This window comes from Aedes albopictus, chromosome 3 (assembly GCF_035046485.1).
Source record: "Aedes albopictus strain Foshan chromosome 3, AalbF5, whole genome shotgun sequence".
Classification (NCBI taxonomy): Eukaryota; Metazoa; Arthropoda; class Insecta; order Diptera; family Culicidae; genus Aedes; species Aedes albopictus.
The window spans coordinates 208,552,974-208,570,488 of NC_085138.1; the positions used below are offsets into that span (position 1 = coordinate 208,552,974).

Sequence of the window (17,515 nt, forward strand, 5' to 3'; positions counted from 1 at the left end):
TTTGAGGTTATGGCTTTCAGTCTTGGAAGAAAAAATTCAAAAACGGATTGTTAAGTCTTTCTTCCAAGACTGAAAGCCATAACCTCAAAACATAAGATCAACAGTCGATTCCTTAAGAAAGGACTCAATAAATACCAAAACTTCCGTGTGACATTTTTAAGTTAATCGAGGCCATCTTGACTAGGAAACCTTGACCGATTGAACCCTTGAAAAGTCCCCATACGGACCGGAACGTCGGAAAAAATCATAAACTAATGTTTTCGATTCCCCCAAAAGGCTGAAGCCAACATTGTGAAGCAAAATCATCCCAGTCGTATCCCAACCAAAAAAAGATCATGAGTTCATGTTCGACGAGAAAGGCACTATCACCACTAGGTGGATAAATCTGGGTTTTTAATCTACTTGATATTTTTGTATACTATTCCTTTTTATGTGAAAAACCATTTTTTCATACCAAAAGTTCATATTTTGTCTCGAGTATCTTTCAAATAGGGCCTATGAAAAAGTGGAACACAAGCAAATAAAAAATTATAACACGCAAACGGCTTGTTCGATCGGAAAGGTGTTTTCAGCAAAGTTGTAGACTAATATATGGCGGCTCTCAGAAAAATACACATTGAAAAATTTATGTAGTTTTTCTTCTGAAAAAACTGAATTTTGTTACTAAAAATAAAATATCTCAAAAAGCTATTTTTTTACCTTTGTGTTTCTTTGTGAGAATAAAGTTCATTCTGTTAGCTATCATCTGTAAAATTTTTATAGTGGTAAAAAAATGTACAAAAAAGTTATGGCACTTTGAACATTTTTGGTTGCGTATTTTTTTAGAGTGCATGACAAATTTCCCGCAAACTAGATTTTGGGGTTGGCAGCATCCTCTCAGATTTCAATGGAATTGTGTAAGTATGAAGACTATGTACTTTAAAGCAACGTTGCATACTTTGTTGGTTTTTTTTTGTTAAGTTTATCTCACTAATATTTGAAAAGGGCTTAAGTTTTTGACCATTTTTTTATACCAATGTAACTTAATTTTTTTATACCAATGTAACTTAAAAATAACATGACCTACAAAAAAGTGTGGTATGTGTGACTTTAAGGTATTTGTATGAACTTACAAGCAAAAAATTGAAATATTGAAAAAACGATCACGCTACAAAAAAAGTTACAAAATAAATTGAAGCCAATTTGGAATACATGCCCATTTGCGAATCTAAATTAATCCTATTTCGGAGAACCAAACCCCACACCAACCATTAAGAATAGAATTCAAAATGGATCAAAGTAATTAAATTGCTATTATCTGAATCTAACCCAACACAAAATGTTTTTTTTTTTGAGTCAAACCAATTTTTGGGTATTTTTATACGTGGATTTTCACATATTAATATTGAACATAGCTTTATATGTTTCAATTATAAATCTATCCAATACAAAGAATACAATTTAGGATTCTCTTTTGAACCAGAACACCAGATCTGTTACACAGAAATTCAGAACCAGTTGACGAATTTCAACTTAAAAGTTTCCTTATTCATGGGAGAATCTTTTTTTTTAGAATACAAAAAATACTTTGCATTAGATAGACTTGTGAATCAAACATATGGAATTATGTTTAATTTAATATATGAAAATATCTGTAAAAAACGCCCTGGATAGAAACTTTTTTTTCTACCGAAGAGAAACACGCAAAATGATGACATGAAGTATTTGTTGTTAGGAACCGTCCATTAAAGACCTAGCATTTTAGGGGAAGTTGATGATATTGCTAGGGGCCTTCTATTAGGTATGGGAGAACATACTTTAAGAGGGGAGGAGCTGTCAAAAATTTTCCACTAATGCTACCGTGATTTCGAATGCAGCGATATGGTCAAGCTCAAACATTACACAATCTTTGAAAAAGGTACAATAAGGACCGAAACGTCGGGTTAAGTAAACATATAGTTGTTTATGATTGACCAAATCAGACTGAAATGCCAATTAAAGATATCATCCAACGTACAGTCGATCACCCAAAGAAAGTCAAACTCAAAGCAATAAAACAAGTACAACCACGATTCTCATCAGTCAACGAGATTGAAACTTTTACTACAAATCATTTTATTGCAATAGGTAATTATCATTTAAAATAAAATATCAATAATTTTGCTTTCGGTATGAAATTGATCAGTAAATGAAATACCTTTGCATGTGCCAAAAATATCGTTTCCAGCTGAATTAACCACCCCATAATGCGAAATGCTACGCAAAACTTTAACAAGTTTTCTCAATTTTTAATTATTCAAGTTTGAAACTTAACAAATTTTATGAAAACGTCTTAAAGTATGCTCTTTTCATACTGAAAAAGTGATTACTTCCGGAAAAGTGCAATTTTATGTATAAATTTGAATATTCATAAAATTTTTGATGATGAAATCGTGTTTAGCAAATACTTGGCAGCTAAAAGCATCCATTCGAATATTCATTACATGTGCGATACAGCCACGGTAACAAAAGTTTGAAAGGGTATTTGAGATTCGCCAAACACGCAATTACGGAAAATATTGAATGTAATACAGAAATATGTGACTAATTGACTGTAAAACATGTAACTCATCATTCAATAATCCTTCAGCCGGATGATGGCCATTTTCTACAAATTGTTTTAAGTTTAAAGCAATATTTTTAACAAATGAAAATGACCCTCACGTCGATCAATTTCACCCGAAATCACGGTACCTCAGAAATGCTTTTCTTCAAAAGTGCCCATCTTGCGATATATGGCAAAATTTTCAATAATTACAAAAATGCATGTTTTGCAAATTGAAATAATTTTTCTTATTTGCATTTTTTTACTTTCAAAGCGTATTGACATTTTTCAATGTTATGAAAGTTCACATGATTATCTAAAAGTCGCCCATACATAACTTTTTTGTAGGTAATGTCATTTTTAAGTTATATTGAGTAAAAAACGGTCTAATACTTTAGCCCTTTTCAAATATTAGTCTAGATAAATTAAAAAAAAAAACAACGTATGCAATCCTGCTTTAAAATACATAGTCTTTAAACCTAAGAAATTCCATCGGATTCTGAGACAGTTTTGCCAAACCTTTACGGCGAGTTTGCGTGAATTCGTCATACACTCTAAAAAACACACAACCGAAAATGTGCAAAGGGCCCTAACTTTTTTTGTACATTTTTTTACCATTATGAAATTTCTACAGATGGTAGCTAACAGAATGAACTTCATTCTCACAAAATATCACGAAGGTATAAAAATAGCTTTTTGCGATATTTTATTTTTAGTAACAAAATTCAGTTTTTTTAGAAGAAAAACTAAATAAATTTTTCAATGTGTATTTTTCTGAGAGCCACCATTTATTAATCTACAACTTTGCCGAAGAGAGTTTTCCGATCAAACAAGCAGTTTCAGAGATATGATTTTGCATTTGCATGTGTTCCATTATTTCATAGGCCTTATTTGAAAGTTAGTCGAGACTCCATAAAAAGTTTTAATATGAAAAAATTGTTATTTATATTGATTAGAACAGCTGTGCAAAATTATATGCAAATCAAAAATGCAAAATTAAAAAAAATGGATTTTTTTCGTGCTGCTTCGTGGAAAGCCTCAATGGTCGGTTGGCGAGTACGGCATCCCAGCTAATGTCGGCAAGTGCATTATTCAGCTGTTGATAGTCACAAGCATGAAAATCTAATATCCAATTCTTGAAAATTCTTGAACGGGTGAGTCGAAATTGATGAAACCTTCGTCAAAGACTAGAATGAATGGTGCATGGTGATAGTCGACCCGCAACAGTGGAGTAGGGGAAGGACGACATCGAAGTACTCCGGAAGGTTGACAAACGCTAGATCGAGAAGATTTCCGCTCGTGTTGATTTGACGCAGACCCGTGGAAAATATTTTTATTTTATTTTTTTAAAAATCTTCATTAGTATCTTAATCATTTTTTACATTCTTCAACTTAATCTAGTTGTTCTGTGTATTCTACCACACTATCATCCTAATTTGGTAAAATAAATTTAAGCTATTATTAATACTAATTAATAACATATTACATTTCATTTGCTGTATTATTATTTATTTATTATTTTGTCCATCTGACTTCAAGGTCTACATGAACATTTGGCAAACCTTAAATTCTAATAAACATTCGTCTAAGTCTTCTTATAAAACTATCTACAGATACACAAAAGTCAAATACACTGACGACACTGTTGAAAACGATGCACATTGCCCTAATTGGTTCATTCTGGCCATAATCTGTCCGATGAAACTCCAGCCGCAGGAAGTCGTTGTTTCATAATACCCGAGGAGGAATATTGATGTTTATTTGTCGCAGTAGAGTGGGAGAGTCTATTACGTTCAATAGCAGCTAATCGTAGCAATAGAAGACTGCAAGGATTTTTGACGAAAGTTTGCAAAGATTTTAGTTGACATCTGTTCCAATGTTTCAATATTAGAAATTTGATGCAACTCATTAGTGCTATACCAGGGAGGCAACTTCAGAATCATTTTAAAATTTTATTTTGAATCCTCTGAAGTTGCTTCTTTCTGTTATTGCAACAGCTTGACCAAATTGGGACAGCGTACAACATAGCCGGTATGAAAATTTGTTAATAAATCAAAAATTTGTTTTTGCGACAAAGTTTTGATTTTCTATTAATAAGTCGGTATAAACACTTTGTTGCGGTGGACGGGACAGAAAGGATTTTCGGACGCCTTTTAGCACACCCGGTATTTCTGGGGTAATGCTTTAAGCTGCGGAAGTGTATTTCAGTTAGTTTTTAACATTTTTTAACGCATTATTTTAGTATTACATACGTTTATAGTCCCTTTTAATCTGTCCTCTCTAACTGTCTGTCTGTCCGCAATAGTGTTTTAGATATAGGTTTGAACTGTTAAGGTAATAAGTATTTAGTTATTTTATTACAATTATTATAAACTGGGTGTAGTTCTGTAGTTCTTAAGTACTTACACTGAATCGAATTCAATAAATGCCAAAAAAAACAGTATTTTAATATAAACTTATTTCTTCCAAATCACGATGCAATTCAATTCGTTGCTGATTGTTGTTTTGTTTTGATCACCTACCGTCGTTAGCTACATGGCTCGTAGCGTATGTGGAAGGTAATCCACCCGATTGACCGGGGTAGTTGTAGTGTGCACGGTGGGCTTCCTCGCGCACACACTTAATGTATAGAAAGTATTCAATTCTATGTGGTTTTTAAAAGTTAAGCTTTTATCTAGTAAGAGCCCTAGAGACCTAACTTCATCCGACCAATTTATTGGAGTTCCCCTCATAGTGACAACATGTCTTCTTGAGGGTTTCAAATAAAGAGCTCTTGGCTTATGTGGGAATATGATAAGTTGAGTTTTAAAAGCATTTGGAGAAATCTTCCATTTTTGCAAATAAGAAGAAAAAATATCTAAACTTTTTTGCAATCTACTACAAATGACACGCAAACTTCGCCCCTTGGCTGAGATACCTGTGTCATCTGCAAATAACGATTTTTGATATCCCTGTGGCAAATCAAGTCGGAGGTAAAATATTGTATAAGATTGGTCCCAATTACAATTTTATTTGTAAATTGAACTCCAACTTTAACTGTTTCAGCCATAGTTTGAGTTTTGAACATTGCATCAATCATTTGTTGCAATTGTTCAGATAAAAAGTCAAAATCAGAAGCAGACATGCCTGAATCACGTGAATTTTCGGAATTTGATGTTTGGTGATAGGAATTATTTGAATTTTGCTTACCCGCAGCCACATGGGCATAGATAGCTCGATTCGTTTGGACAAAATTAGAAATATTACTCGCTCCACTGCTGGAGGGTAGATTATTCGCTCGAAGGTTTGTTTGGTGGTTAACTACCTCCGGCGAATAGGAACGAGCGGTATGAAAATTTTCAACCGTTCGTTGATGGAAGAATTTGTGTTGTTAGAAATTCTACCTGCAGTTTCGGGTACGACTAGCGTTCCCATTCATCTGCCGGGCACGTGATTCAACAACTTTTTTGCGGATAGGGCAATCCCAAAAGTTTGACTTATGGTTGCCACCGCAATTCGTACATTTAAATTATCTGGCATCTTCACCGTGGAAAACAATGATTCGACCAGATTTCGCCCATGCTCGGCAGACATATTCGAGGGAATGAATCCATTTGTGTCGCTATCTAGTTGCCAACGAAGCATGGGCAGATTGTAGTCTCCGATGGACATGACGACGTCGAACACCGACAAACGATCTGCTAAGACCTATATAGCACATACGTGTGCGGCATAGAGCGTGGCGCTGGAATCGGGTGGGATGTAGATCGTAGTTACGTAAAGAGAGCAGCGGCGCAGTTTAATGGCTATAACGACTTGCTCTAGGTTTTCGCAATTTGGTAGAGAAATGGAGTCGCATCGTAGATTATTCCTCACTGCGATCAGAACACCACCTCCATGTGAGTGGCTACTGGTTGATTCGCTACGATCACAACGGAAAATTGTGTAATCGGATGTGATCTCGGTGCTATCGATTCCCTAGTGTAGCCATGTTTCCGTCAAAACGGGTACGTCGTAATCACAGCTACTCAGCAACAGCCTCAGGCGGGCAACATTTGTTCGCAAACCCCTGACGTTCTGATAGTATACAGAACAGTAGTGATCCGTAGATGCTTGCTTGCTGGCAGATACGGTGTGTGTTGAGATGACGGGTTCGGTAAGCTCGTTCGCAGTATGATTCAAATCGAAGCCACTGGAAGCGTTTGAAATTACGGAGGTGTATTGCTCTGATTGTATTCGTATTTGCCTGCAGATGGAGTTTGGAAGGCCCGTCCTCCTTGCTCGTACACAGGACCGGGATGACTGTTGGCCGCTGGCGGGAGTGGCTCGACTGTGACGAGTGGATTCGGGCTTTCCAAAAGGCTAGCAGGCGTGCATGCCGGTACAGGAAATCCAGTTGAGCGAAGTGAATCGCCTGGTAGCGCTGACTGGGTGGTCAGGACTGCGATGGGGGGTTCCAGGATGTTGTTAAGCGCGCATCCCGGTTAAACTTGTACTGCTGGCTTACACCATGTAGAAAAGTTGATATTCGTGGAGCTGTGGTGGGAAATTTCTTCAACGCGGATATGTAACCTGGTTGCTCATAGGATAGGTTTCTTTCACACCCATACACTCGTGACAACTGACTTATTCTAACAGGAGTAAATAAGTTAGTAAACTTCTCATAGAAGGTTTTAAATGACAAGGAGTGAACTAATATAAGCAAAGGGGGGGGCTGTGTAGTTAATAGTATGATCCACCCAAGGCGAGGCTTGGTGGTCCCTTTATGGACCCGGGAGAAACGAATCAAGTTCGAAATGGTGAAAAAGCTTTATAATCCTGAGTTGATCTTGCTAATCGGTCCTGAACTAACATTGAGGTTTTAACATTTTACAAAAGTTTATTGTGACGTCACTTTAGGTACATACGTGCCGGCTTTGGTTTCTTAAGGTTTATCCGGATCTCAGGATGGTGGTCGACTTTGGGATGGCTGGTAGAAGCGGCTTTGTGGTAGGCGGTAGAGGTCACTGGAAACCTGGTGAAGCAAATTCAATCCATTTTTGAAACAAACATGCATCTTCTGACAGATTATGTTAGAAACAAATGTAACAATTTTTGTTTTTTTTTTGTGGCAGGTCGGTCCTACGGAAATATTTGTTTTCCAATTAATTTTACAAAGTCATTTCCTTCTCTCAGAAAACCCACTTCCCGCGTGGCACTTTCAATGCCAGCATCATGTAGATAACATACGCTCTCGATATCAATGGGATTTCGTAGAAACATTTGGTGAAACTTGACTTTTTTTGCAAGAGGAAATCTTGTTTGGTGCTGCAGCTGGAACTTGAGAGTTTTGTTTATGTTCTCGACGGTGGAACGGGGGGCTCTTCAATGGGTATTGTAGAAATCAATATTTGATTGAGTTAGTTTGAAAAAATAATATTTTAGTTTTAAAAATTTTATCAGTTTACCGAATAAACATGAATATTTTTGTTTCAAACGAACGAAATTTGTTTCCGTGATAGTAGATCCAACATCCGATTGTATTGCTCAGGGGTCCACCTTGAGGGCGCATAGCAGCTGCATACAAAGACACCGTTGATCTTGGCGATAACAAAACCTCCATGATCGTTATCCACTACTTCTTGAATGGGAAACGGCTAAAATATAAACGACTCATAAGAAAGTGATCATTCTTCATAAATAATTCCAAAAGTCCCAGTGAAGAAACAGGGGTGTAAACAGTCTTAAATAACAAATTTTCCATAAACAAATAAAAAAATGCATAAATAAATCAAAAGTTTCCATAAATAATTGATTTTTGAGCAACTAAAAATGTCAAAAATGCAACACGCAGAAAAAAGCATGGTAAAATCAAAAATATTTCAGGTAAACTCAAATAAATTGTCAATTTGTTCTGGCAACAAAAATAAAACTGTTTGGAGCAAATCGAGCGTCACATTTGAAGCAAATTCAATCCATTTTTGAAACAAACATGCATCTTCTGACGGATTATGTTAGAAATAAATGTAAAAATTTTTGTTTTTTGTGGCAGGTCGGCCCTACGGAAATATTTGTTTTCCAATTAATTTTACAAAGCATTTCCTTCTCTAGGAAAACCCACTTCCCGCGTGGCACTTTCAATGCCAGCATCATGTAGATAACTTACGCTCTCGAAATCTTATTCTTATTTATTTATTATTTCATCTGACAACATGGTCTTAATGAATAAAAAAAACTAACTTAATTTAATCTACGCGTTCTATACAATCGGTGTTTAAATGATTCAGTCGACATGTTAAAATCAAATACACGGTAAGCTAAATCAAAATCTCTGCAAATGGAATTCATTGGGTCATTTGCGCCGTAAACTGTGTTCCTAGATGCTACTTGGATCACTGATCTTGACCGCAGAACTCGCTCAGGAGCATAGATATCCAAACGCTCTAACAAAACGCTGCAGTCGACTTCTCCTCGAATTATTTTTGCTCCGAATGCAGCACGATTGATTTGACGACGGACATGTAGTGGCTCGATCCCTAGCAGAGCACAGCGATGCTCATAAGGTGGTAAATTATGCCTGTCCTGCCAAGGTAGAGTCCTTAAAGCACACCTGACGAACTTTCGTTGAACAGCTTCAATTCTCGCAATCCACACAGCTTCATAAGGTGACCACACAATCGACGCAAATTCTAAGATGGATCTGACAAGTGAGCAGTAAAGAGAGCGCAAACACAAAGGGTCGTCAAAATCTTTGGCAATTTTGGGAACAAATCCCAGCTGACGGTTGACTTTGTCCACAATGGCAGAATATTGCAACTTAAATGTCAATTGGACATCCAACAACACTCCAAGATCTTTTACTTTTTTCACACGTTCAAGCTGTTGCCCATTAATCCTGTAATCGTACAAAATCGGCGATCTTCTTCGGTGGTACGAGATAATGCAGCATTTAGTGACGCTTAATATGAGGAAGTTCTGGTTACACCAACGTGCGAAGGAATCCACTAGGTCTTGTTATTCTCTGCAATCTGCTTCGTTTCGTACAACAAGAAAAATGTTTAGATCATCGGCGTAAATCAGCAATCCACCTTTGGCTAACAAAATAGTTACGTCATTGAAAAACAACGAAAATAGAAGCGGTCCTAAATTGCTCCCCTGCGGTACGCCGGAAGTTGGATTAAACGGAAATGATTCCGCAGCTCCCACTTTCACACAGAGATTTCGATTGGTGAGGTACGATTTGAGCCAAACACACATTCTCGCTGACACACCAAGTCGAAGGAGTTTGGCAAGTAGGATATCGTGGTTGACAGTATCAAAAGCAGCTTTGATATCGGTGTATACCGTATCAATTTGCGCTTGCCCACCGTTGTCCATTGCACAGATACAAGTAGATGTGAAGTCGCACAGATTACTTTCAACCGAACGCTTTGGGTAGAATCCATGTTGAGCAGGACTAATATAGGAGCTACATGAAGCAAACATGACGTTGTTAACGATGATTTCCAAGCATTTGGAGCCTGCTGAAAGGGAGGTTATTCCGCGGTAATTGACTATGTCCGTTTTATCGCCCGTTTTGAACACAGGCAGCATGTGAGATACATTGAACGTTTATTAAGGAAATTATTCATTATTCATTACAAATATGCACCTTCCAGTGAGCACATGCTCTATTAAGGAAGAGTGCTTCTTCATTTTACATTTTCAAACTTTTTAGCACATTGACATCTTTAACTACTTAAAGGTAACTAGTATTGTTGCTATTACGGAAGGCGATGTGATTGGCTGTGGCGAGTGTTGGTGGCGATGATTCGTGGGCGGTCGGCGGTGGGTGGTGGACGGAGTTCGGAGGGTGGTGGCTGGCGGCTGTGAATGGAGGCGGAACAAAGAATAATATACGGTATATTATGACGGGTGGTGTAAGTGGGCGTTTTAATCAGATTAGATATCTAGATATGTTGAGCTTCATATCCTTTATGATTGATGCTTTGAAGGATTTTATGTTGGCCGTGGATTTCCATTCCGGGTGGAGTGCGTTATGCAATTTAAACCCAGAGTAGGTTATTTTCTTGCGACCCATTTCGGTATTTGGTCTAAGAAGTGAGAAGTTTCCGGCTTGTCTGGTAACGCGACTACTTTGGATTCTTCTAATGGCGATGTTGTGATGCATAATCGGGTCATGAACTATTCTTTGGACATAAGTTAGCGTCTGCAAATCGTGCAACGCTTTTATCGGTAGAAAACTATCCTCTTCTTTTGAGTATAACAATGTTGTAGAATACCAGTAGGGCTTGCGAAGAACTGCTTTAAGACACCGATTTTGCATTACTTGGAGTTCCCGGAGTGTCGATTTGCTGGCCGAACCCCAAACAGCTACCAAGTATTGAAGTCTTGAGTGGATCAACGAATAATACAGCTGCTTCATCCATTTCTCAGGGATAAACCACGACACTTTCCGTAGGATGCCACAGAGAGAGCTGAGTTTCTTCTTCAGGTGGGTAATGTGTCCAGACCAGCTCATTGTAGAGTCGATAATGAGTCCTAGGAATGTATGTTCCTCAACTTCCTCAACAATGCTGCCATGAACGTACAGTATTGGGTGAACAGGAACTCGTCTCCGCGGTGAATGTATGAACATGCATTTTGTTTTCTTTAGGCTTAAAGACAGCTTATTTGCGCAAAAGTAGTCGTATAGCAAGTTAAGATCGTATTCCATTTGCTGCTGAATGATGCGACATTGGGCATTTTTGTAGAATATCGACGTGTCATCCGCGAATAGGCAAACTTTCCCTTTCAGCTCCAGGTTGCAAATATCATTGATGAACAACAAGAATAATAAAGGGCCGAGGTTACTGCCCTGGGGCACTCCTGTTGGCACAGTAAGGATCCCGCTTGTACAAGCTCCAATTGAGACGAACTGTTGACGGTTGGTGAGATAGCTTTCCACAAGAGTTAAGGCAGTTCCTCTGATTCCAAGCGACTCCAGTTTTTTTAATAGTAGCACATGATCAATAGTGTCAAACGCCTTTTTTAGGTCAATGAATACTGCACCGACCATTTTTTTCGTGTCCAAAGCGTCATATATTTCTTCGACCAAATCACAAGATGCGCTCAACGTACTTGACCCTTTTCTGAAGCCATACTGATGCTTTGATAGAAGATCGAATCGAGTGGCATAATTTATAATCCGAGATGCAAGTAGTTTTTCTAATATTTTGTCTAGAACTGATAAACAAGAAATGGGCCTGTAATTGTTCAGCTCTTTGACATCGCCGGATTTTAAAATTGGTTTTACTTTGGCAATTTTCAAACAATCAGGAAAATGGCCGGTTGATATCATTTCGTTGAAAACATCAGAGAGGAGAGGTGCAAATATGGAATGATGAAATTTAACAAATTTAGCAGGAATCATGTCGGGACCTGAAGATTTCTTTTCGTTTAATCCATTTATAAGCGTGATTATTTCAGCGGTTGTCGAAGGCGAGAGAAATATCGATGACGGGTGGTAGTTTATGGTTCCAAAGCGTTCTACATCTCCTGAACCAGGAATTCCTGCTGCTAAGTTTGCTCCAATATTGCAGAAAAATTCATTGAATGCAGAACAAATTTCTGCCTCATCAGTCAATAACACACCATCTTTTAAAATGCGGCTAGGCTTATCATTCTTCCGCTGGTTACCAATCACTTCATTGACTACTTTCCATGCATTCCGTTGCGACGCTTTTTCAATTATGGTGTGATAGTAGTTTCGTTTAGCCATCGTTTTCCTCTTGCAAAGCAATTTTGACACGTGATCCAATAGATCTGATGTATGTTGATCATTAGGATGTCTTCTATGCCTCTTTAAAAGGCGGTCCTTCATAGTGATTAGCTTCCATAGATCAATTGTCATCCAGGGACAGTGCTCTTTCAACTTTACCTCAACGGAGACAGTTTTTGTGCATTGCGAGAGACATATACGATAGCACTCAGTCATATGGGCTAGCTTGTCACTGGCTAACATGCTTTCAGGAAGAGACTCGAAGACAGAAACAAATAGTTCACTTAATCGTGCATGATCCACAATTTCCTTCTGTAATGTGCGAGTTGTAGAAGCACACGCAAAATTGAATGTCGATACAATCAAACAATGATCGCTTACATCATTTTCAATCGTTTCATTTACTACTGTGTTGGTCAAGTTCTCCGAACAAATGACATGATCGAGGACATTGCTACTAGACGGTCTGGTAACATGCGAATTAGTGACTATTGCATTGTACGAAGTTAATAGTCGATAATACTCGCGTACAATGTTATTTGAAGGCAGGTTCGCAGGTACATTCATGTCTCCGACAATAACACATTCATCTCCCTTGCTAACAGTCGATAGCATATCCTCTACTTCATCAAGAAACCTTCTTGCCCCGAACGATGGAGGCCTGTAGACAGCGTGAAAGTTGATTCGCTTCCCAGAAGAAAGTAGTTGGCAATGAATGTGATGGAATCCCTCAACAAGTCTATTCTGGCATACTTCGACGATCAATCCATCCCGCAAGAAAACCGCTAACCCTCCATGCGACTCCTCTCTTGAAGAGAAAATACCAGTATATCCATCCAGCTTATACAGGGTGTTTGTTTCCGGACTTTAAATAATTTGAGGGCAGATAGGTCTTAATGAGATATGAAAAAGTGCCCAAGGAACATGGGGTCGCAAATCACTGCTAAGTGAGTTATTCAAAATTCTATGATTTTTAACATGCAAAACTTCAAAAAATTGTATCTCAGCTATCTTCGATCAAAATCTCAATCTTTTTGCATGAATTGAAAGCCTGAACCATTGTGCTGTTATGCTTCTTGGACAAAAACTCTATCTAAAGTGATTAACATGCTTAAATTTTGGAAAGTTTGCGGCAAAAGCCGAAAAAAATGCTCTTTTTTTAGGTATTTTTGTTGTTATTTAATGAAAACACGTAGTAAAGTAGAAAAGTGATATTCTACAAAAGATTGTTTATGCTGTTTTCTACCAAACTCTCTTTGGGACCAACATTGAATTTTTTGTAGTTTGGCCACAATAATTAATTCAAAGTTAGGTAAGAAACTCATCGAATTGCGAAAAACATCGCCCCGATTTCATTCAACCGTGCTTTGGCAGCACTTCCCGTTCGTGTGCTTGCTGTTTACTCTCCCAACAGCAGGCAAGAGAAACTATTGCAACGCACATGAATAGCCAAACATTGCCACACAACCAACTCGTCCTGATTGGTGTTATGTTTGGTCGTGCATAACAAACATTGCACCAATCTGGGCGAGTTGGTCGTTCGGGTGGAGAGCCGGAGAAGTTTGTAGCCACGACCATGCCTCTGTTATTGTTGATGTGGTGAATGCGCACAGTTTAAAGCAGCGCATCGAATTTCCGCTATGGCGGAAAGCAATGCGGAGGTTGCGAACGAGAGGACGCGCGCAAGATTTTTAAAACATTGATATGCTAGTAGCGATACTAATGTTGGTCGCCGAGAGCAAGACGAGCTGCGTGGTGTTTAAATTCCTTTGCCGAGTTGGGTTTCCTTGCACTCGCAGTCAAACTGCGGTGCTATTCAGATGGGGTGGGGTTATGCTGACGAAGTCAGATATTATTTTATTGATTTTAAATAAGTAATTCAATAAATAATGCCATAATTAATTACAACATTAATGTATGCTAATTTGCTAAATAAGCTGTGATTAATCTTTTTTCTGGCATTACGTGCCATGGGGTACACAGTCTGTTCTGTACTATTTAAGGTATGAATGGGTGATATTAAGGTGGATTATTGCGGGAAGTTGGGGTTTTTAAATGAATGTTTGAGAACTTTAGAAGATATTGGGAGCATTGTGAGGGAAGTTGAGTCCTTTAAATAAGTGTTCGGTAGTTTTAGGTGATATTGGGGAGCATTCTGAGTGAAGTCGGTTCCTCCCAATAAGTGTTCGGTAATTTTAGGTGATATTGGGGAGCATGCTGCGGGAAGTCGGTTCCTCCCAATAAGTGTTCGGTAATTTAGGTGATATCGGGGGGCATTCTCAGGAAAGTTGGGTCTTTTAAATAAGTGTTCGGTAATTTTAGGTGATATTGGGGGGCATTCTGAGGGAAGTCGGTTCCTCCCAATAAGTGTTCGGTAGTTTTAGGTGATATTGGGGGGCATTCTCAGGAAAGTTGGGTCCTCCCAATAAGTGTTCGGTAATTTTAGGTGATATTGGGGAGCATTCTCAGGAAAGTTGGGTCCTTTAAATAAGTGTTCGGTATTTTTTGGTGATATTGGGGGGCATTCTGAGGGAAGTCGGTTCCTCCCAATAAGTGTTCGGAAATTTTAGGTGGTATTGGGAAGCATTCTGAGTGAAGCCGGTTCCTCCCAATAAGTGTTCGGTTAATTCAGGTGATATTGGGGAGCATTCTGAGGGAAGTCGGTTCCTCCCAATAAGTGTTCGGTTAATTCAGGTGATATTGGGGGGCATTCTGAGGGAAGTCGGTTCCTCCCAATAAGTGTTCGGAAGTTTTAGGTGGTATTGGGAAGCATTCTGAGGGAAGTCGGTTCCTCCCAATAAGTGTTCGATAATTTTAGGTGATATTATGGGGCATTCTGAGGGAAGTCGGTTCCTCCCAATAAGTGTTCGGTAATTTCAGGTGATATTGGGGAGCATTCTGAGAGAAGTCGGTTCCTCCCAATAAGTGTTCGGTAATTTCAGGTGATATTGGGGAGCATTCTGAGGGAAGTCGGTTCCTCCCAATAAGTGTTCGGTAATTTCAGGTGACATTGGGGGGCATTCTGAGGGAAGTCGGTTCCTCCCAATAAGTGTTCGGAAGTTTTAGGTGGTATTGGGAAGCATTCTGAGTGAAGCCGGTTCCTCCCAATAAGTGTTCGGTTAATTCAGGTGATATTGGGGAGCATTCTGAGGGAAGTCGGTTCCTCCCAATAAGTGTTCGATTAATTCAGGTGATATTGGGGAGCATTCTGAGGGAAGTCGGTTCCTCCCAATAAGTGTTCGGTAATTTCAGGTGATATTGGGGAGCATTCTGAGGGAAGTCGGTTCCTCCCAATAAGTGTTCGATAATTTTAGGTGATATTATGGGGCATTCTGAGGGAAGTCGGTTCCTCCCAATAAGTGTTCGGTAATTTCAGGTGATATTGGGGAGCATTCTGAGAGAAGTCGGTTCCTCCCAATAAGTGTTCGGTAATTTTAGGTGATATTGGGGAGCATTCTGAGGGAAGTCGGTTCCTCCCAATAAGTGTTCGGTAATTTCAGGTGATATTGGGGGGCATTCTGAGGGAAGTCGGTTCCTCCCAATAAGTGTTCGGAAATTTTAGGTGGTATTGGGAAGCATTCTGAGTGAAGCCGGTTCCTCCCAATAAGTGTTCGGTTAATTCAGGTGATATTGGGGAGCATTCTGAGGGAAGTCGGTTCCTCCCAATAAGTGTTCGGTAATTTCAGGTGATATTGGGGAGCTTTCTGAGGGAAGTTAGGTCCTCCCAATAAGTGTTCGGTAATTTTAGGTGATATTGGGGAGCATCCTGAGGGAAGTCGGTTCCTCCCAATAAGTGTTCGGTAATTTTAGGTGATATTGGGAGGCATTCTGAGGGAAGTCGGTTCTTCCCAATAAGTGCTCGGTAATTTAAGGTGATATTAGGGGGCATTCTCAGGGAAGTCGGTTCCTCCCAATAAGTTTTCGGTAATTCTAGGTGATATTAGGGGGTATCTTAGGGAAGTTGGGTCCTCCCAATAAGTGTTCGGTAATTTTAGGTGATATTGGGCGGCATTCTGAGGGAAGTCGGTTCCTCCCAATAAGTGTTCGGTAATTTTAGGTGATATTGGGGGGCATTCTGAGGGAAGTTAGGTCCTCCCAATAAGTGTTCGGTAATTCTAGGTGATATTAGAGGGCATTTTAGGGAAGTCGGTTCCTCCCAATAAGTGTTCGGTAATTTAAGGTGATATTATGGGGCATTCTGAGGAAAGTCGGTTCCTCCCAATCAGTTTTCGGTAATTCTAGGTGATATTGGGGAGCATTCTGTGTGAAGTCGGTTCCTACCAATAAGTGTTCGGTAATTTTAGGTGATATTGGGCGGCATTCTGAGGGAAGTCGATTCCTCCCAATAAGTGTTCGGTAATTTTAGGTGATATTGGGGGGCGTTCTGAGGGAAGTTAGGTCCTCCCAATAAGTGTTCGGTAATTCTAGGTGATATTAGAGGGCATTTTAGGGAAGTCAGTTCCTCCCAATAAGTGTTCGGTAATTTAAGGTGATATTGGGGGGCATTCTGAGGGAAGTCGGTTCCTCCCAATAAGTTTTCGGTAATTCTAGGTGATATTAGGGGGTATCTTAGGGAAGTTGGGCCTCCCAATAAGTGTTCGGTAATTTTAGGTGATATTGGTGGACATTCTCAGAGAAGTTGGGTCCTCCCAATAAGTGTTCGGTAATTTTAAGTGATAATGGGTGGACATTCTGAGGTAACTCGGACCCTCCCAATAAGTGTTCGGTAATTTAGGTGATATTGGGGGGCATTCTGAGGGAAGTTTGGTCCTCCTAATAAATGTTCGGTAATTTTAAGTGATATTTGGGGACATTCTGAGTGAAGTCGGTTCCTCTCAATAAATGTTCGGTAATTTTAGGTGATATTGGGGGACATTCTGAGGGAAGTTGGGTCCTCCCAATAAGTGTTTGGTAATTTTAGTTGTTATTGGGAGGCATTCTGAGGAAAGTCGGTTCCTCCCAATATGTGTTCGCTAATATATGGTGATATTGGAGGGCATTCTGGGGGAAGTCGGTTCCTCCCAAAAAGTGTTCGGTAATTGAAGATTATATTGGGGGACATTCTTAGGAAAGCCGGTTCCTCCCAATAAGTGTTCGGTAATTTTAGGTGTTATTGGGGGGCATTCTGAGGAAAGTTGGTTCCTCCCAATAAGTGTTCGGTAATTTAAGGTGATATTGGGGAGCATCCTTTGGAAGTTGGGTCTTCCCAATGAGTTTTTGAAAATTTTAGATGA

General features: G+C 39.1%; 1 protein-coding gene across 1 annotated transcript in view; it reads left to right on the plus strand.

Annotated features, from left to right (window-relative positions):
* The first annotated feature begins 12,412 nt into the window (after window positions 1-12,412).
* The window catches only part of LOC134291238 (probable serine/threonine-protein kinase kinX), an 88,469-nt gene continuing 83,366 nt past the window's right edge, over window positions 12,413-17,515 (plus strand). Inside the window, exon 1 of the mRNA XM_062858740.1 lies at window positions 12,413-12,422. The gene's annotated coding sequence lies outside the window, so the exon portion shown is untranslated. The remainder of the gene's footprint in view (window positions 12,423-17,515) is intronic.